This window comes from Aptenodytes patagonicus, chromosome 3 (assembly GCF_965638725.1).
Source record: "Aptenodytes patagonicus chromosome 3, bAptPat1.pri.cur, whole genome shotgun sequence".
Lineage (NCBI taxonomy): Eukaryota > Metazoa > Chordata > Aves > Sphenisciformes > Spheniscidae > Aptenodytes > Aptenodytes patagonicus.
The window spans coordinates 73,633,395-73,647,689 of record NC_134951.1 but is presented as its reverse complement, the minus strand read 5'-3'; the positions used below and the strand labels follow the sequence as shown (position 1 = coordinate 73,647,689).

General features: G+C 43.6%; 1 protein-coding gene across 3 annotated transcripts in view; it reads right to left on the bottom strand.

Annotated features, from left to right (window-relative positions):
• Positions 1-10,863, bottom strand: part of RGS17 (regulator of G protein signaling 17) — a 74,542-nt gene extending 63,679 nt beyond the window's left edge. The window contains exon 1 of one of the 3 annotated variants that reach the window (XM_076333831.1): positions 10,739-10,863. The gene's annotated coding sequence lies outside the window, so the exon portion shown is untranslated. The remainder of the gene's footprint in view (positions 1-10,738) is intronic. The other 2 variants (XM_076333830.1, XM_076333829.1) reach the window with 2 other exon arrangements.
• Positions 10,864-14,295: the final 3,432 nt, after the last annotated feature.

Below are 14,295 nucleotides of genomic sequence, written 5' to 3'. Positions count from 1 at the left end.
GCAGTAACTTCTTTTCATTAAGAAATAAACTACATTGCATTTACTTGGGCCATCAGCATACTTCAGGGCAAATTTACTGGAGGAGTTGATTGGTGGTAACTTATGCCACAGCCCAGGGATGTGTTCGCTCACTGTGGTAAGCAGAAGGCAATTAATTCAAAGTATCTTAGGCTAAATTACGAAGAAATATATATAAGCATATATAAAGTATATGCTGACATAGACTGATTAAAGCATCTCCCCTAGACCAAGCTCTGATCAAGCCCAAGAATGAAGTGGTGTTAAAATTCAGAATAATCTGGGGTTAGAAAAGGTATGCTGCATTCATTACTAGAATTAGGCGTGAGTTGACTAGTTACTCCACTCTCTGTTATTACGTCTAAAAACATTTTCTTGTGCGTATTATAACTGTGATCTTACAGGATCTTTTATCATCAAGACTAACAACCAAGCCAAAAGAAATGTGCGCAGAATTTTTTTATACTTAATTTGTTAAAGCTAGAACAGGTGTTATTTGACTGACTTGACTGTATTGGAGTTACCTCATTTTATGAGGATGACAGATCTACAGGTAATGGTTTAATGGATCACAAAAATCCCAGATTGTTTTAAAGAACTGACGAGCTGAATGTCAGGAGATATATACAGAAGGTATCATGCTACCTGCTATATGCTTCCATCTTCTCTTTCTGATTTTTTAAATGTAGGGCTACATTGCTCAACTATCCGAAGTCCTCATGTTTTTGAAGTATTTTGCTTACTGAGGGGTTTTTTTCTAACATGGCCATAACTAATACTTTTCATATTGATATTCAGGTTCTGTATTCAAGGGAATAGTGTAATTATATTGGATGTCATCTTCAGAATGTCTGAGAATATTTGATCAGAAAAACTAACTTCTGATTCAACTGCAAATTCCCATTTTTGTCCTGGAGATTTTCTGGATCTTAAGCTCTCTCTGATGTTTTATATATGAGCATTACTTTGGTAAAAGGGAAGCTGTCAAGTGGAGTGGGAGACAAGATTCTTAATGTTAAATTTTGACCCTTGAAATCAACAAGAATTTTGAATTTTGCCCCTTATATTTAATTTCTGCATCTGCCACTATTTTACTGTGTGATCCTGTAATCACTTAAATGACATGTTTCTGTATTTCTTTTCTGTGAAATAGCAGTGCTGTTGTCCCAGCATGCAGGGGTGATGTGGTTGTTTGAAAAGTGAGCTTATAGAAAAGATGGCATGATGGGAGAATTATCTTAAAACACTTACTAGGTCTAAATCCCAGAAATCTGGAAAGACAGTAACAGCCTTTTCATAATGTGTTCTGTATTTGTTCTCAGTACTTACTAAATTGTCTAGATTCTCAAGAAAATAATAATATGAAGGATAGTCCCCTCCTCTTTCACTGTTTTGAACTTTCTGGATTCTCTATTTTCTTAAAAGCTCCTGAAATGTCACCTGCTTTTACACATTGTATGAAACCAGGTCACAGTATTTGTCACAGCATTATATGCCTGACCAAGAAAAATGCTCAGCAGAAGTCAAGTCACACAAGGTACGTAATTTTCCTATTATATCATGCACATGCAGATATGAGCCACTCCCCTTTCCTAAACTCTACACTTCCTTGCTGAATATGCTTGAACAAGTCTCTCTCCTGTTATGTATAAAAGAAATGAATTTTGAACATAAATCATACCTACCTCATCCCACAGATTTTAGAATCTTTTTTTAGAATATTGATAGTAATAAACACATGAAGGACTTGAATGAACTCAATATCATTAAAGCCATTCAATATGAGTTATGCTAAATACAAATTTAAAAACTATATATATTTGAGATCAGTATGAGATGGTTATATTAAAATTTTATATGATTACCAATTTGATGGCCAAAGTTGATGGCTATATTGTCAATATAAATATGTTGACTTCTGTGAGTAGTGATTGTAGAATTGTGATTGTAGAATAAACGTGATAAAAATCAACATATTAAACATTAAATGTATTAAAACCTGATAAATCTTGGTCTGAAATTAAAAATGGGGAATAATTATTAAGCAGGTGTGTTTCTAACTGGATCCTTCAGGAATATGTTCTTTTATACAACTTAATAACCTTCTCCTCTATTGTGAAGGAAACAGAAGGAACCATAAAAATCGCTAATGCTATTGTTTGTAGTAGGCGAATACCAAGGGAACAATATAAGCTAACAAGGACAAATCACTGACTTAAGGTGATCTGGATCCATTGGTAAGTAAATCACAGCAAACATGGATTTCCTTTGGTTGAATCTAATATCTCATGCCTAAGAAGAAAAGATGGAGGCCGAAGTCAGAGGCTATATCCTGAAGAGATGTGATGTGTCTGTACTGGAAAGCTAAGCAATTCCAGGGCTTGTTCTCTGGCTCTGAGGCCAAATGGCCAATTTAGTTATATTCATATAATTAGACTGACCTGCTCTGGATAACAGGACAGCCTCATACAAGCATTTTATTGGGAATGGTCCCTGGACTGTGGTAACCTTCCAGCCAGGTCTGGGACCATTCTAACGATTTAGTGTGTAGACGACCAAGTTCTGGTGCACAAGCTCAGGCTTTTGTTATTTTACAGAGACATAACCTGGGACTCTAACAAGAGCTGAGAGTTATGGCAAGGAAACGAAGTGCTCAGTGCAATCCTGCACCCAAAAGAGCTGTGTTACCTTGGCTACATAAAGCTGAAATCTTAGACAGCCATGTGAAAGCCATCTTACTTCTGCATTTTTCACTGACTGCTACCGAAACAACAGTTGTGATGTCCTTAGATGAAGAGGGTTATTGATCAGCTGAAGCAGGCTTAAGAAGAGCTAAAACAATGGTTGAAGGAGTATGGAACATATTTAATGGTAATGGAGCCATTTAGCTTAAAAACAGAAAAATTTCAGGAGTGGATTTCTCAGTTTCTGAGTGGTCTATACTGCAGGATGCAAGATGACATACAGATAGGAGAGGTAAAATAAGGTAATTTTCTTGCATAGGGTTCAGTGCTGCTTTAACTAGATTTTTCGAGTGTCCAACCTTTGTCAGATATCTCTACCCTACATTGCAATTCACAGTGCAGACATAGGCTTTGAGACAGATACTTGATACGGGATGGTTTTTCTGCAGAGAGAGCTTAGGACAAATCCAATAAACAGTCAGATTTCTGTATAGTGAATCACTGACCAATGCCCCGTCCTACATGAGCTATAGGCTCAAAGCTGCTGCTTTCATAACTTCATAATTTATGAAGTTGCTGCATTCACTGCGTAGAGGTATTCCCTCTATCCTTTTCAAGATCCCCGCCACACGAGTACTTCATTTTTTGTGGTAGCTCTATGACTTGATTTTACATATCAAATAATCAGACATAGAATTTGAAAACATCCTTGTCTATTCTGGTCAGCACGATGCTTACCGTACAGCTGAGAGACTCTGATTATTATTATCATAATCTTTTTTTTTTTTTTTACATTGTGAAGGTCAGTAAGTGTTTATAAAAATATTTGGGCACACATAATAGTGAAAAAATGCTATGAATTAGACTCCAGTTACCAGATTACCAGATATATCAAGCTGATATATCTGATTATCAGATATATCAAGTTAGATTATTAGACCATTATACGACAACTGCATTCCAACAAACTAGTTTAGAGTTAAGCATCAAAATAATTTGTGGATATATTTTTAAACTATTCTATCTGAATGATAAAAAATAACATACATCTCACTCCTCTCTTCCCAAACCCATCTTGAAAGCTATGAAGTATCTGATTAATATTTTAGGACTTTGTAATTTCTGAAGATAATAAGACTTGGAAATAAAAGTACCTTTTGGACACTGAGTAATTAGGACCACACTTCCCACCTACATTCATTAAAACAGGGCTACTTGTGAAGCCCTTGTACAGGAAGTTATTACTCACTGTTCTTGATTTTCATATGATGCAAATCACTGAGAAAGTAGCATCTACACCACCCAAAGGTCTGGTGCAATGTGAGTATCGGAGAGCGCGTGCTGCCTGCAGTGCTGTCATAATAAGGTGGATTGGATAAGAAATTCCTTACTTCAGAAGGTTGCTCTCATTACATAAATGATAAACAGTAACAACGGTATTAAAAATTTACTATACACTTCCCTCTAGTTTAGGCTTTTAGGAGATCAGTGTGTATACGGTGATACCAGCCAGCCGGTGGTACTGTGAGAAATGTAAGGACTTCCTGCAGCTCCTTGCCGCGGCTGCGATGTGCCTAGGACACGTTGCTTCTTGGGGTGCCCAGTGTTTTGAGCTCTCTCGTTCGAAAGCTGTCTGAACTACAGTAGGCATAAAACTGCTGTGCTAAGGATACCATGACAGCCTTCATCCATGATTCCTGTGGTTTAATTGCCTTATCCCATAGGATTATTTCACTGTAACTGACATGAGTTGCTGATAAATGAAGACATTGTTACAGCATACCACAGCACAGCAAAACACAACACAGCAAAACATAACACAGCAAAACAGCCCAAACCATATTCAGCCTTCCTAAAACAGAATAAGACCAAGTCTTGCTTGGATTTGCACCTAACTAAAATTACAGAGCAAGGTGGCATAATCAATTGACTTTTATAGCAGGGAGGTGTGACAGAGTGGCAGTCTCCCTTTAAAGGCAGCATTACTCTGGTATACTGTCAGCTAGTCCGTACGTATAGAGTTAGGGCTATATAGAGGGGTCCAGCTTGTAGTCTCTCTCATCTTTCAGCAAGCACAGAGCTGGCATCACTGGAGAGAGGACCCAAGCTGCTTTAAACGAAGCTGCTTTGCTAGCAGAAGTTGCATAGCTGTGTTAATGCATCACTCACTGATTTACTCCCTTTCTCACTGAAGAAACTAGGCTACATACATAGTATTTTTGCATGAAGAAAGATTATGCAGTGCAGATCTGGTGTTTAAGATGTCTGAGTGTCTTTAAGCAATATGTAATGCTTGGCTTTAGGATTTAAGATTTTCTTAACTTTTTATTTCTATTCCACCTCCCTACCTGTAATTCCCCACACACATTCTGTCTAGAAATTCACTGATTTCTAAGAACTTACTGCCATTTGCTTACAAAGTAAATAACGTACAAAAATTTCGATTGTATGAAAGGAGAAACATTTCATTCATATTTTATAAACAAGAAACTTAAAGACAAAGCTGTCACTCAAAACTTATATGAAGATATGATAGTCAGTCTTAAATTTATTGCATTACTTTTATTCTTTTTTTTTTTAATTTAAGCCCAGATTCATTAATATACCAGAACAGCACAAATTATTCAAAGCACACCCATCATTTGAATTGAGTTTACATCTATTTTGCATCACTGGAGCAGTGCAAAGCAGATAAAGCACACTAGGGAATCAAGCCCCTACGTTGGTTTGGAGGACCCACGTTTAGCCGAGGCCCAGGTTACATGGTGGCTGGGCAGGAGGAGCAGTGCAGACCCTGCGTTCATCTGGTTGTGTGCTTTAAGCGTTCCCCTAGGTTCCTGCCACAGTCACACTGCATGGCTGCTTCCTTTGTGCACGTTAGAGACAGCAGCAGTCCCAAGGGAAACCTTAGAATCATAGAATCATAGAATCATTGAGGTTGGAAAAGACCTCTAAGATCATCGAGTCCAACCGTTGACCCAACACCACCACCCACTAAACCATGTCCCTAACTGCCTCATCTACTTGTCTTTTAAATACCTCCAGGGATGGGGACTCCACCACTTCCCTGGGCAGCCTGTTCCAATGTTGAACCACTCTTTCAGTAAAGAAATTTTTCCTTACATCCAATCTAAACCTCCCCTGGCACAACTTGAGGCCATTTCCTCTCGTCCTATCGCTTGTTACTTGGGAGAAGAGACCGACACCCACCTCGCTACCACCTCCTTTCAGGTAGTTGTAGAGAGCGATGAGGTCTCCCCTCAGCCTCCTTTTCTCCAGGCTAAACAACCCCAGTTCCCTCAGCCGCTCCTCAGAAGACTTGTTCTCCAGACCCCTCACCAGCCTCGTTGCCCTTCTCTGGACACGCTCCAGCACCTCAACGTCCTTCTTGTAGTGAGGGGCCCAAAACTGAACACAGTATTCGAGGTGCGGCCTCACCAGTGCCGAGTACAGGGGCACGATCACTTCCCTACTCCTGCTGGCCACACTATTTCTGATACAGGCCAGGATGCCATTGGCCTTCTTGGCCGCCTGGGCACACTGCCGGCTCATGTTCAGCCGGCTGTCGACCAGAACCCCCAGGTCCTTCTCTGCTGGGCAGCTTTCCAGCCACTCTTCCCCAAGCCTGTACCGCTGCATACCTTCTGAGTGCAGATACCCGACTTCGGGTTGAGACACAAAATCTTTGCAGAAAAGAGATCTCGGAATTGGTTAACTTGCCAGAGGATCGAAGTGAGATGTGCATGCAGCTTCCTACCTCAGACCTACTGTAGCCAAGACCCACAGAGGTACCAAGCTGAAGGGCTGAGCTCCTTTGGAGGGTGCAGCAGCCCCCCAGGGGTTGGCAGCAAAGCTACTCACACAAGCCTGCTTACAGCCTGTATAGTTATAGCCATTAACCATAACCATGAATAGATAAACCTAATTACAACTTAATCTATTCATTTGTTTTTATACCCTATGCACAAGCTTTTTATTAATTAACAGTATGGAAAGTTTGATTGCGTTATTTCATTATTAAGACTACTTAGGACAAAGAATAGGTCAACAGAAATGCTAAATTTCTTGAAGGAGTTAGTTTTTAACTGATTTTAACTCAAGCCAATTAGCACATGAATTTTCTGTTCTTAGAAAACTCATTCTCTATTCACAGAATAAGCACTACAAGTATGGTGAGGATATATTTTTCATTAAAAAAGCTGAAGCTGAGACCTTGGTACAAGTGTGAAATAAATCCCTACTTGACATCATGGAGACATGATCAGGAGGGAGCTAATGGAACTGTGATGAACATCTCTGTAAGAGCTAATACTGTTTCACTTAGTACACTTCTAGCGTATTCATAAGAATCTCCATATGTCTCATACTTAAAGGCATGCGTGTGAAGCATACAAGTAAGAAAGTGCTATTTAAAAGATACTAGGATTGTAGAATTTATTTAAGCTAATGTATTTTCTGTGAAGGAAAGTTTATATACTCTCTATATATGGTTTGCCACATATATATACACACACATATATACACATATATGCCACTTATAAGTGGAAAATCATTCTCACATTTAGTTTGAGACTGGCTTAAGTCTGAGACTGGCTGACATCCCTCCTATCCTGTCTTCATAACGATACCACTCAGTCTCTTCTTCTTTTAGTCTTTTGGGAGATGAGGATTACAGCATCTGAGGTTCCCAGTATTTTATTTTTTGTGAAGGATTTCACAACTCATGTGGGTTTCTACCGTTCTCCACCTGTCCACGTTCTGCTGTGGATTGCGTTGCTCCAAGATATGTCTGCAGCTGATTTCAAACTGTGAGAACTTCCGGGTCTTTGGGTCCGGGTTGTGCTTTTGTACTTCCCTGGTCTCTTATTCCTCTATTATTCTTGCGAGGAAATCAAAGCGGGGCTACCGGCGAGATCAGGGAAGCTTTCTGTGATGTTGGTCTGATCAATGCTAGTGCTCCCCAAGCATGATTCGAACTCAGTAGTGCTCTTGGGGAGAAGAACTTGTGTCACAGCTCCTTCCAAAGCAGTCAGATTCTATGGGACATTTAAACTTTACTTTTGAAACTATGCATGTTGTTCAATATGCACATCCTTATAATGAACGTTACACAGAACAATTAGAAGCGATGCTAATTCAAATGTACAGAGTTCATAGATATATGTCCCTTGACATATAGCTTGCATTTTGTATTTAGTATACTTCTCAAAAATGAAGAATTGCAGTTTGAGAATAAAACATTTCATATTTTCAGGGTAGGTAGAAAACTGGATTAGGATAGGGAATTTTTCACCAAGCTGTCAGTCAGATTTCGATTCAAATCAATAGCGCAGGGAGTTAATCTTCAACAGACAGCTTTTCAGTAGCCTTCTGAAATGAGTTCATGGGTTCAGGGCAATTCTTTGTGCACAAGTGTCCATGTTGCATAACAAGAAAAAGAATGACTATTCTTATCCGTAGATTTCAACATGAAGACCGAGGGCTGAATATGGCTTTACACCTCTAGGCAGACCTCTCAACTCAGTGACAGATAAAATGAAGGGACTTGAACTGCCAGCGCTGTACCTGCTCTGGTGTCAGGGGACACTCCTAGCACCTTGTACAGACACAGTATGTGCTCCTTGTCACATACGAAAGCCAAGGAGCACTGAATGCAATTATCAGGCAGCAGGTTCATAGCAAACAAAAGGAAGTACTTTTTCACACAAATCATAATTAAATTGTGGCACCCGTTGCCACAGAATGTGGTTGAGACCAAAATATAAACAGATTAAAAAAAGGGAGTAGAGAAATTCAAGTGCTTACTAAATATGATGGTCTGGGAGCAAACCCCAGTTTAAGAAATCCCTGTACTACGGTTTGTTGGAACTTGAAAGGATATACCAGGAAAAGATCTCTGTATACCAACCCTGTTTCTTACGTTCTTCTCCCTTCAGCATCTGCTAATGACTATAGTCAGAGCCAGGATATTGGACTAGATGTTCAATTCACTATAGCAATTTTTTTGATCGTATGCTTTTAATCAAATTATGTTCTTATTTTGGCTACTTAAAAGGATCTAAGGCCCTGATGGAGAAAGGCATTTAAATGTCTAACGCTCACGTATTTTAGGGTGGTAAGTACTTGCGTGTATCATAGCCTTCGCATCTTAGGCCGTAAACTTACCAGGGTGGGGCACATGCATCTTTTATTAGGACTTTGCTTATTCTGAGTATGAACTCAAATAAAAATATATATTTGGTAACAGTGGTAACAGTGTGTAACACTGTTTCTCTATAGAGGTTAAATAATTTGCTTGCCTAAATGGCTTGTGCCACAGGAAAATTCCCTAGTGATTTACGTAAGGATGATGACACTAGCATCCACCGATGTGAAAAAGAATTAACTTCCTTTATAGAACTCCCCACATTTGCGATGCACAAATATTACATTCGTAGAAAGCTATTTCTCACCTGTTACCCTTAATGGTATTGCCAGACGATATGTAACTTACTTACATTTACCTAGCAGGGTATTTGAGATTTCATCCATTTTACAAAAGCATCTGCCTGCAAACCTATGACACGCGTTGGTGAAAATCCAGGTACGGAAATCAAGAAACCAAATACCGAAAATCCTAAATTTTACCCCTGCCAATTCTAAGTCTGACAGTGCGGGTCAGGTTTCCTTCCAAATCAACAAGAAGAGGTAGCTATGAATTGTGCAATATAGGATCGACAGCTGAGCAAGCTAGGCAACCTCAGCTTTCTTAATTGCGGGCGGTTTCATCCCAAGGAGAGGTGAAGAACCGCAGGAGCAGCACACCGCGGGCTTCGGCGGCTGGGCGGCATTACAGCATCCCCCGCAGCACCGGGAAGCGGCGGCAGCTGGTGTTTCCCTGGGCGCAGGGAAGCCCCGCGCTGCTCGCAGCCGTGCCGGCGCTGCGCTGTCCCGCGCTGCTCGGCACCGAAGCCGGGGCCGGGGCCGGGGCCGGACCGGGAGCAGCCCCTGCCCCGCCGGCCGCGCCCGGCCACCTGCTCCTCCCGGGGCCCCCGCCCGCATCCCGCCGGCATTTCCAGGGGAGGGGCGGGAAGGAGGCCGGGGCAGAGGGATGGCGGTGCCGCAGGGTACGGCGGGCGGGGGAGGCTGGGTGCCGCCCGGGGGCCGCGGAGGGCGGTGCGGCCGGTGCCCGCGGCCCCGGGTGGGGGCGGCCCCCGCCACCTCCCCTCGCCGGCGCGGCGGGGGCTCCCTGGCCCCCGCCCGGCCCGGTGGGGGCAGCCGAGAAAGGGGGCCGGGGGGAGGGAGGGATAGGAAAGCAACTCTTGATCTTAGAGCAACGACTCGTTTGTTCACCCTCACCTTCCGCCGGCTCCTCGGATTAAAATAATAACAACAACAACAACAACAACAACAACAACAATAATAATAATAATAATTACAACACCTCCCCCCCCGCCAAGCAGACCCCGGTTACAGGGAGGGGAAGGTCAAGATGAAAGGCAGGAGCGCTGCCTTACCCGCGAGCCGGCGGCTGTCACACCGCCAGCCCGTGCCCCCGGCTTCCCCGGGGGCGGCCCGGTCCCTCCCCCTCCCCGGGCTGGGCAGCATCGCCCGGCGCGGCGGATGCCCCGCGGCATCGCCCGGCGGGGCCGCGGCACCCCAGACGCAAACCGGGGGGGGCGGTGCGGGCAGAGCCCGGCGGCACCTCTCCCCACCCCTTTGTGCATCGCGGGCAGGGAGACACACACACGCGCGCACACACACACACACACACCCCCCCACCCCACCTTGCAGCCTCGGCGCCGCAGCCGCCCGTTGTTACACACACACGCACACACACGCACACTGACACACAGCCGGTCCCCCCGGTGAATGCATTTTCTGTTGCACTCTACCGCCCTCCATCCATCCTCCCTCTCGCCTCCCTCCCCGCTCTTCCTCTTCCTCCCCCCGTTTGGTTGGTGTTTTTTTTCCCCCCACTCCGTGCATCAGTATAAAGCAGACATTTTGATGCCGTTTAACACGGTTCAGGCTTAAATAAAAGCGGAGCGCCTTACCCACCCCCGCCCGGCTGCGTGCAGTTGGCGCTGAGCGATCCCGGGAAGGGCTGGTGCGGCTCGTCCCTAGCGGAGCGGGTTTGCTGCCATCCGCCCAACTTCAGCACCCAGCCGGCAGGGAGAGGCAGGCAGGCGGACCGGCAGGCAGCAGGCAGGCAGGGAGGGAGGGAGGGAGGGAGGGAAGGAAGGGAGGGAGGGAGGGAGGGCGGCGGAGAGGGAGGGAGGGTGCGAGGAGCGGCGCGGAGGCAGGGAGCCTCCGCACATGCGCTCTGCCACGGGCGGCGGAGCCCGGCGGCAGCGGGAGTTTCCCCGCTTGGCCCCGGCGGGTGAGTCACGGCCCGCCCCGGCCCGGCAGCCGGGGGTGCTCGGCCGGGCTCCGCCGCAGGTCCCGGGGAGGCTCCCCCGGCAGCCATGGCTCCCTGCGCGGCGGCGCGGCGGGGCGGGGCGGGGCGGGCGGGGGGTCTCCGGGGGCCGTGAGAGCGGCGGGGGCCGGGGCCGGGGCCGGGGCCGGGCAGCGGTCCGCCCCGCGCCGGGCGGCGGAGCGGCAGCAGCGGAGCCCGTGGCCTGGAAGTGTGTTACGGCAGGAGCGATACGCCGCGGTGGTAAAAAGTGAAACGCTAGCAGTGCTGGGCTCCTGCTTGTTTTTATTCTTGCCCCCACATCGGTATGTCCAAATAGAACAAAAATAAAAGGTAGGTGTATAAACCACTGTCCAACTCTTCCTTCTCCCCGTGCAGCCGAGAGAGAGGCAGGGATTTAGTGGCTGAGTAACTTTTTGACGTCGGGCACCTGAAGCACGATGCCTAAATAAAGAACCAGCGTGGATCTGCCGTTTGCAACTGTGAGAATCAAGATCAGGACGTTCTGAAGATCTGGCTCTGAATCCTGAATCCTGCCAGGTCTTGCCCATTAGTTTGTCCCAGCTTTCCAAACTCCGGTTTCCAAATTTTGGCTCAACAGTGAACATTATTTAGCTTCCCTACTGCACCTTAAAAATCTGGAGCCTGATATGCCTCAAGGCAACAGCACTGGAAAAATACATATTTGGCATCTGGATCCTGTCAAATCATGCCACGAATCCAGAAATGTTAATATCTCAAGAGAGAACACATTGCTGCGTTTACCACTCCGCCAAAACAATCTGGCAAGATGGTGCAAAAAGGCACAAGGCTGGATTAAGGTGGTACTGTGCCTTGCTAACAACCCGTATTAATTCTCTTCGCAAAACTGGTCTAGGCACCTGTGTATCCCACCTAGATCCCAAAGTAGAGTGCTACAAAAACTGAAGCCAAAACTGCACGTATGTTAGTAGGGATGAAATTAAAAGGATTGGAAGCAGTCCAGAATGGCTAGCTTGCATGAGAGCCGTAACAGCACAGGCACATCAAAACCATCTTGGCTCCCAGGAATCTGTATTCAAAACATAACTAATTTAACAACATGGCAGTAGCAGTCATGGCTGTATGGCTTACTTTTTGACTTCCGGGACAGAAGCTTCAAATTCTGAATCATAAGAACCAAAGCCAGTGTTCACCTCCCTGAAAGTCACTCCCCACGAAACCATCACTGCTGTTTTCTTCTGATCTTGATCCTCGTGGAGGAGAAGTCCGAGAACTGGAAGTCATAACTCTGCTTGATACCAAAGGTTATTGGCTAACCGAAGACGCTTGTATCACTGATTTTATATCACGTTCTGTCCAAGCAAAATGTTTGCAGTCGGTCTCCTCTTTGTCTTACAGTTGCTCATACCTTATCACCTTTTCCCTGGCAAACATCCCCCTCTGCTCCTTGTGTATCAACAGACTTCTCTTGAATTGTTCAGCTAATTTAAAATAATTAAACTGAGAGCAACTGATATTTAGCTTGATGTTTAAGCTTTTGTTTAAGACTTTAAGAAGAGCTTGAGGGCCTGAAAGATTGTTTTTTCCAACTATCCCAAGTGTCCTAATAAAAATGCTACCTACACAAAGAGTCTTGCCCTCAGAAAATCAGGCCATTTTTAGTTACATACCTAAACAAAGATGTAGGTGTAACTCCAAGTTAAACATCTGAGCGCATGGCAATTTGGAAGTCTGTATGGAAATTTAGCTTACATTCCCTTTCTTTAGAAATAGTGCTCAAAAGAGTATTAAAAAGGAGAAAACGTATTTATGAGGTGTTAGCAGTGGTTTTATTTGTTAATTGCAATGCTTAAAATATTGCTTGGGTATCTTCCTACAGCTTTAAAGAGCACCAGTTCTATTCTAAGGCAATTCAGAAAAGCCTCCATGTTTAGGAAATAGTCTTTAGACTTGTTTAACTTTAAGCTCTTATGTTGGAGCTTATTGACTTCATACTGAAGACAGTAAGCCTTCAGTACCTGCTTAGTATTAGGAAGACAGTTCTACTCTGACAAAAGCTATGAAACCGATCAAAGCAAGTGTCTTCTCCTAAAGATTTAGTAGGTACATAGAAAGGATATGCAGCTGTTCAACCTAAAAGGGAGACTGAATAATGAGTAGGAATAAAAGGAAATAATTTTATCCATATACCAGAAAAAAAAAAAAAATTAAAAATTTTGTAAGTTTGAAAATGCTATGCTTAAAATGTTGAAATGAATAAAAGACTTCAGCTTTTTATGACTCCGCTAATGTTTCCCACAGCTCTGAACAAGCCCAGCCATTCCTATTTACCATACTTTCCTGCACTGAAGCCGTTCCTTGTTGTTGCTTGAACTCCCGTTTATAAATCCACTTCCTTTCAATAGCTATTCAGCCGCTCTGTTCTGACCACTGCCTAATCCTTGTGCCTATTTTAGAGCCCTGCAATTGCATTCAGTGACTTTTTCTTCCAGGCCTTTCTATCCTTTCTCCCTGGCTCATGTGTCTTGTTCCATGCTTCTTTGCACTCCTTAACCCAAACAGTTTCCTTATTACCGTGCATTCATTGTTTTTTTATTAAAACCTGTTGTCATTGTTTTTCCAATGAGTTGTCACTGACTTTTGAGAAAAGAGAAATGGATGGAGCAATACATTAAAAAAGGGCTTGTGAAAATCTAGAACACTGTGTACATGAGAAGGCTTTCTGGTACAAAGAGTCCATATAAGTCTAATAAAATTATTTTACTTCAGCTTTGTGATCTTTAATGTCTGGATTCCTATTCACTTTAGTGCACATGAAGTTAGGTTCCTTATTTTCCAGTATTAAGTCTACATAATTATTAGCTGACTGTATAATTTCAGTCAACTTCATATTTTACCTGTAGAATACAAGACGTTTAAAATTTGTCATGGTCAAACTCTTCAAGGTTACATTCGGTTAATAGCAGTCTCTGCCTATCTTCAACTTAAAAAAAATCAAAGGCTATCATGAAATCAAATCAATAGCCAAAGACTTCAAATTGATGAGAAAGTCATGATCTTCTTTCATGCCCCCAGCATTGCTTCAATATGATACAAAATGAAATATTTAAAAAGTGTTTGAGCCACTGATCATATATATATTTTTCTCTGTAAGCAGCAGTATTGAAACAGTTTAAAGATGCTTACATTTGTAGCATCAACGAGGCAATGGGTTAG